We start from the raw sequence: 7,500 nt of genomic DNA on the forward strand, positions 1-7,500 counted from the left end.
TCACCAATTACTCCCTCTGTTCCTCTCCTAATCCTCTCAATCAAGATCCTCCCATAAGCCTTCCCAACTACACTTAACAAACTAATCCCTCTGAAACTACTACATTCACACTTGTCCCCTTTTCCCTTGTAAAGTGGAACTATACAGGCACTCCTCCAGTCCTCCGGCACTCTACCCTCTCTCCAGCAAACATTAAATAACCTCACCAGCCAGTCCACCATCACTGTACCTCCTACCCTTAGACATTCTGCATGACATCCATCCAGACCAGGTGCCTTACCTGCTTTCATCATCTTAACAACTGCCTTCACTTCATCCTTCCTTATTTCTCCTCCATTTTCCTCACTCATCACGGTCATTATCTTAGCATTTCCCACTGCAGATATCTTTCCTTCCCTATCCTCCTTCACATTTAGCAACTCCCTAAAATATTCTGCCCATCTCACCCTTTCTGCCCTCTCTTCCATTATCATCTCTCCATCTGCACCTTTTACCTTTTCTTCTCTACTTGATTCACCTCCTCTTCCTCTCTGAATTTTTTTCCAAAACATCTTTTCATTACTTTTAAAAATTTCTGTCATACTCTTACCCCACTTCACATCTGCTCTCCTCTTTGCCTCCTTTACCTTTTGCTATACTTCTCTTTTCTTTTCTTTGCACCTCTCATATAACTCCCTCGTCCTATTCTGTAACCAATCTGTGAAAGCTCGCTTCTTCTCTTCTACAACCTTCTTTGTTTCCTCATCCCACCATTCACTACCCTTTCTTCTATTTCCTCCTGTCCTTCTTGTTCCACACACCATCTTTTCACACTCTGTGACTCCCTCCTTGAACCATCCCCATTCCTCCTCCACACCTAGCTCTTCTCTATCCTTCACTCCCTCCCACTCCTCCTTCAGCTTCTTCTTGTACTCCTTCTCCTTTTCCTTTTCCTTTAAAGAGTTCACTCTAAGCACCTCCCTATCTTTTGTCCCTTTCCTCTTCCTACATCTATCCTCCACTCTCAACTTACCTTCCACCAAAAAATGATCTGATATTCCCCCACCCTCTCCCCTTAGCACATGTACATCCTTACATATATATATATCTATATATATATATATATATATATATATATATATATATATATGTACATATGTATATATATATATATATATATATGTATATGTGTGTGTGTGTGTGTGTGTGTGTGTGTGTGCATACATGTGCGCGCGTGTGTGTCTATGCGTGCGTGTGTGTGTACGTGTGTTCCTGTGTTTACTGTCTGTTTACAAGAGTGTGTGCGCCCCAGTACATGTAACTGATGTCACGAGAATGTTTGCACCACTGTCGTGTGTACGTGAAGCAGCACGTGTTTGCACGAGTACTTCAAAAATCGCGTTTGATTTAGATCTCATTAAAAAAAAAAAAAAAGAAAAAAAAATATATATATATATATATATATAAATAATAAATAAATAAATAAATAAATGAATAAACAAATAAATTCAATCGTTCTCGTGTTTACACGCAAATCCATAATTACTGAGCACTTCGAATCAAATCGTTGCACAATACATCAATCGTTGTTTCCAGTGGCGCGTAGAGTGATGTTGCTTCAACCTATACTGTATGTGTAGGGCCCGAGTATGCGTTCGATTATGGAAGAAATAAAGAAAAGAAATGTCACTTTAGTTTCACAATTATATAAGATAAGTCTCGTTTAATAATAAGTGAGTAGATTTGTTGCTAAATATGAAATGATTGTATTATTTACTATAATATTAATGGAACAAAATGCCATAGTAAGTTTGACGTGACTGAAAGAAAGACATGCATTCATGACAGATGCTGGAGTGGCAACACCCAACGGACAACGACGCTGCCAAACGTATGACAGCGCACCTTTCGTAATCTCAAATTATTTGGTTGTTCCTTTTGTAGCGTTATCTACTTAGAAATGAGGCAGATTTATCTCATTTTGTATCACATTTCACTCATTAAAAATCATATGAATATATATCTTCATATTGCGCAAGTCGATTTTCATCGCCTTTAAAATATGACAGTTCTCCATTGTTTACAGTTGTGCGTTGGACGTAGAAGAGGGAAGATGTGTGCCGGTGCTCTGGGATGTACATGTAGACTTGTTCCCTAGTTGCGTTTGTTCAGGCTTGAGTGTGTGCACCTTTTCGGATTAAGATTGATTTAAAGTGATTGTTAAGTGCGAAGTGGTAGAGAAGGCCTGCGTGGATCAGAGAACGAGGAATATCGAAGAAATCTCTTGATGTGGCTGCGTGTCTCTATCGTGGACCGAGGCAGCTGCCAACTTACCCGTTTGAAACCAAACCATTTTCCAGACCGGATCTCCTAATAGTCACATCGAGAAATCTGGAGACATTAATGTTAGCGATGGCGAGTGTCAGTAGCAGAAAATAAGTGTACGTGTAATAGTGAATATGAGCTTAGTCAGATCTGGGTGATGTGTATGTTGGACCTCCTCTTAAGTGTTGGCGTGTGTGTATTTTGTTAAATATATCGACATTAGATCACACAAATACCATGTATTACTTACCTTTATGAAGTATGCTCGCTGCAAGCATTTTCAGGAAGGAGTGCTTGGATGCGTGATTGTCGGTATTGTATCGGTCTGAGTAACAAATGATGCAACACTCAGAAATTGTCGTAGGAATTAATTAAACTCACGTACGCTGACGGTGTTTTATCCTAAACGGTATTGTAGGAGGTTAAACAGAAGGATTATAGACGTGGTTTAAAGGGTGTGATGTGACGAGTAGGTTGTTGTTATCGAACATGGTTGAATAAGGTAACATGACGTGTCCATGGAATGCTGTCCGCAAAAGTGTGAACTGCACTCAGGTGAATTAATCCTTTTATTTTTATTCGGATGAAGTCAACAAGTCATTTCGTTCGGGGAAGAGGAGATCACAGAAGAGTGAGGATGACACATTAGTAACATTGACAAGAAGTATACGGAATATTTTCTAAAGGTAAGTTTGAAGTTAGTTTGTGTTGTCAGTGTAAATAATTAAATATAGTTATTAGCCACCTTGGTGTTGAGTTAATTGTGTTGTACAACCAGTTTGAGTAGTCAGTTTAAGTTGTAAGCCACTTTGAGCTGCCAGTATAAGATAAGGTGTAAGTCTATTTGAGTTAAAAATAAATTTCAGATTAAGTCGTTTTGATTGTAAGTAAATTTCAGTTGTAAGTCAATTTGAGAACTGGAACTAAGAGTTGTAATCTAATTTGAGTTAAATGTCAGTTTAAGTTGTAAGTCAGTTTGAGTAGTAAGTCAGTGTAAGTTAAGTTGTAACTTGTTAGTTTGAGTTGTAAGTCAGTTTGAATTGTATGTCAATTTTACTGGTAAGTCAATTTGAAATGTAAGCTACTATTGTTGTCCTGATTGAACTGATTTTTGAAACTTCATAGTCCCATGGGACTTCATGTTAATATGAGAACACTGACAAGAGTTCTAAACGGGACAACTCGATGGAAGCTTCGTGATTAGCTGCTGTGTGAGCTCGTGTTGTTTTGTATGAAGTACATAGTCACTGTTTGTCATTGATATTGGATCTTGGACACACACACACACACACACACACACACACACACACACACACACACACACACACACACACACACACACACACACACACACACACACAGTTGGCGCAGTTGGTAGAGCGATGAACTACTAGCATGGTGGTGCGCGTAGTGCTTGGTTCGAATCCTGCCCAGGGCCGAAATTATTTCGGTACAGCTGCGCTTCGGGTCGTTACTCTGACTCTCGTGGGCGGGGAGTTGGGTGTGTGTGTGTGTGTAAGGTCATAGCATTACCCATAGATCGGACCTACGAGCTCTGAGCTCTCTTCCAGGAGGGAAATAGCTGTCGATCACAAGTCCAACACGTGATCCAAAGACCAAGTGAATACACACACACACACACACACACACACACACACACACACACACACACACACACAGACACACACACACACACACAGTCTAGATAAAATGAGATATGAAGACGGGACACCACGAGCATAGCTCCCCTTTCCGTAATATACAACTAGGTAAATACACACACACACACACACACACACACACACACACACACACACACACACACACACACACACACACACACACACACACACACACACACACACACACAATGGTGTGGGATTAGCGTATCAGCTTCCCATGCGAGATTTCCATGGTCACGCCCCACTCACAGCGTGAAATGTTTCTAGTAATACTGCAACTCGTTACTGTCTCCCTCAAGCAAGGAGAAGTATGTGTTGTTGTGGGCAAAGTCACAGTATGTCCTATTGATTGGAGAATGCGAACCCTGGGAGGGTAATGACTGTTGGTCACGTGTCCAGCACGTGGTGAGACCATGGAAAATCACAAACACACACACACACACACACACACACACACACACACACACACACACACACACACACACACACACACACACACACGCACGCATGCACACGACTCGATGGCGCGGTGGTAGAGTTCCCGGCTGCCAATACGGCGGTCCGGATTCAAATCCCGCCCAGGGCTGAAATAATTTCAGTATCGCTGTGATACGAGTCGTTACTCCAACTCTCGTGGACGGGGAGTTGGTGTGTGTGTGTGCGTGTAAGGTCACAGCATTGCCTATAGATCGGATATATGTGAGCTCTGATCTCTCTTCCGGGAGGGAAATAGCTGTCGATCACGAGTACAACACGTGATCCAAGACCCTGGTGAATTACCCACACGCGCACGCACATACGCTAACACTTGTACAAGTACCCTCCGAACGTAGTTACTTTCCAGTATATTGCACTTAGATAAATACCCGTATATATGTGTATGTATATATATATATGTATATATATATATATATATATATATATATATAATATATATATATATACACAACTAAGGCTTTCAGCCACCTTTCACACATTCCACGCCCATCTCATATCCACTGTCCCTATTATCTTAGCTCCTTGTGAATGAAGGGCCATCCCACCCCACGCCCATTGCTCGGGTCAGAAACAATGTAGCAAGTCACAGCACCACAGCAGGGCCCAGGGACCGAGGCTGGTTTACCCCCACAGCTTCATAACATGTCGCTCGCCATCTCACCTGCTCCAGAGTTTACAAAATGGACAATAACAAATTTCTTCGGACCGCTTCAGTTTATCCGTTCACCAATCCCCACTCGTACCTATCTCCTGCTGTCTCCCTTCCCTGCTCGACAGACATTCCCCTTGTACCCAGTGCCCTCATTCATTCCATCCATCTATTCTGTTCTTGGTCTTTTATTCAACTTCATTCCATCCACCCCACGCTCTTATTGCTGGTCTTTATCCTTTCTTTCCATGTGCCTAAACCATCCCTGTCCGTCCTTGCTCTTTTTTTTTCTTTTTTGTTATCCATCCTCGTAATCATCTCCATACTTCTTAAATACTTCATCTTAGAAAAATAATAAGCCCCTTCATAGTTTCCTGAAATTCCAAGTATGTGTTTACAATGTTTATGTAGACTATATAATATATATTTGTATGTAGTGTATATCCAGTACATGTATGTATTTATATACAATATACAGTATAAGCCATTTTTTCGAGCCCTTTCTGTGTTGTGCGATCGTTTTCTCAATGCTTTTCCAAATGCTTTCATTCGTATTCGTAACAGCCACATTGTAGTAAAGGGATAAATGAATCCTTACTAATAATGACGTAAGGAAGAAGAACCTAGGATCCATGTTGACACACGAATTTATTTATTTATTCATTTATTCATTTTTTCATCAATTCCCAGCAATCTAACCAATAAAACCAATTCCTCTTTTTTTTATTATTATATACGGAAAGAATGTGAATATTTCATCGCGGGGTCGCAGTTATTGAACCCAAATTGTACAGATTGTTTTCCAATTGCGTTAGAGCCACGCAGTTGCTAGTTTATTAAATGAAATTGAACCCAACAGATGGAGCTGGCGTAGCCTCGCTCGGGGTGTTTCGTCCACGTGGGTCCCAGGTACTCATTACTCACTTGTCTTTACTCACTTGCCCCTTACGTAACGGGTGATACTTTCCCCCTTTAGTCTGGATGACGTCAGGCTCTCTTATTCGTATCGGGCAGCAGGATTCCGGGATGGCTTAAGCATGGTACAAGTTGGGTCAGATCATTTGTTAAGTAGAATGATTATTACGATGGTAGCCACTCTCTCTCTCTCTCTCTCTCTCTCTCTCTCTCTCTCTCTCTCTCTCTCTCTCTCTCTCTCTCTCTCTCTCTCTCTCTCTCTCTCTCTCTCTGTCACTCTCTCTCTCTCTCTCTCTCTCTCTGTCACTCTCTCTCTCTCTGTCACTCTCTCTCTCTCACACACACACACACACACACACACACACACACACACACACACACACACACACACACACACACACACACACACACATACATATAAATGTATATGTATGCATGTATTGACCCAGCTCTGGTTAAACATGCTATTTGCTAAGTATATAGTTAATTAGTGTAGCGCTGGCTTGCGGCACATGAGTTTTTGCTGCGGCTGTCGCCAGACCATTGCATTATTCAGCCAAGTGGAGGACTTCACCTTATCGGAGCCTCGATCGTCTGGTGTCTTGTTTCAACTGAGGGTCTTCCATTCAGATGAATAAAATCGCATGTCTCATGGAATAGGGAGATTTCCATTGGGTGTCGTGGTGTGAATTGGGTAATGATGAGTGTATAATATGTTAATTGTGTTCTCGTTGTTTTTGTGTCCTGTATTGTGCATGTGTTTGCATATATGTGTATAGATTTTTACACTTTTCTTTTGTGTTTACTTATTCGTGCGTGTTTGCGTACATGTATATGCCTGTATATTCGTGTTTTGTGTGTTTTACCTGATACATGTGGTTTCGTATAAAGGTGTGTTACCTGTCTTGCGCGCGTATATACATGTGTGGGTGTTTTTCACTATGTACATTACCGTGTTTTTTGTGTGTTTTTTCAGTTGCGGATGATTGGGTTCAGGTGCATTTGTGCGTTAGTGGTCATTGTCAGTGGTGTTTGTGTGAGTGTGCATAATTCAGCGCGTGCGAATATCTCAGATGTATTTGTCATTCGCCTGTCTATAGATTGGTCCATCGTTAGCATTAGAGGAAGACGTGAAATAAGTTAAAAGAGGACGTTTATACTAGAATCATTAAGTCTGTTTTTGCATGTGCGCTATTTCCTATATCTTGCCCGTGTTTGGGTGTAGTTGTTTCTTGGATTAGATTATTTTGTGGTGTGTTTGCGTTTTCAGTAATATACATAGGTTGTAAGGTTAATTTTATTCTGATATTCGTGATTAGATTATGTTTTTTTTATCTGCCTACGTCTTTGTATTTGCTTCCATCTCTGCACTTGTGTATTTTTTTCATTGCTCATAATTATTTCGTTATGTTTTCCTTTTGGTCTACTTTGTTATGCATTTTCATGTTTACG

The 7,500-nt window shown here is 40.9% G+C and overlaps 1 protein-coding gene across 3 annotated transcripts in view; it reads left to right on the forward strand.

Annotated features, from left to right (window-relative positions):
- The first annotated feature begins 2,077 nt into the window (after window positions 1-2,077).
- Window positions 2,078-7,500, forward strand: part of LOC143023228 (tyrosine-protein kinase transmembrane receptor Ror2-like) — a 250,938-nt gene continuing 245,515 nt past the window's right edge. For 2 of the 3 annotated variants that reach the window (XM_076181854.1, XM_076181786.1), the window contains exon 1: window positions 2,081-2,990. The gene's annotated coding sequence lies outside the window, so the exon portion shown is untranslated. Of the gene's footprint in view, window positions 2,991-7,500 lie in introns of all 3 variants that reach the window. The other variant, XM_076181901.1, reaches the window with a different exon arrangement.

This window comes from Oratosquilla oratoria, chromosome 1 (assembly GCF_046742065.1).
Source record: "Oratosquilla oratoria isolate Oo_2021 chromosome 1, ASM4674206v1, whole genome shotgun sequence".
Classification (NCBI taxonomy): Eukaryota; Metazoa; Arthropoda; class Malacostraca; order Stomatopoda; family Squillidae; genus Oratosquilla; species Oratosquilla oratoria.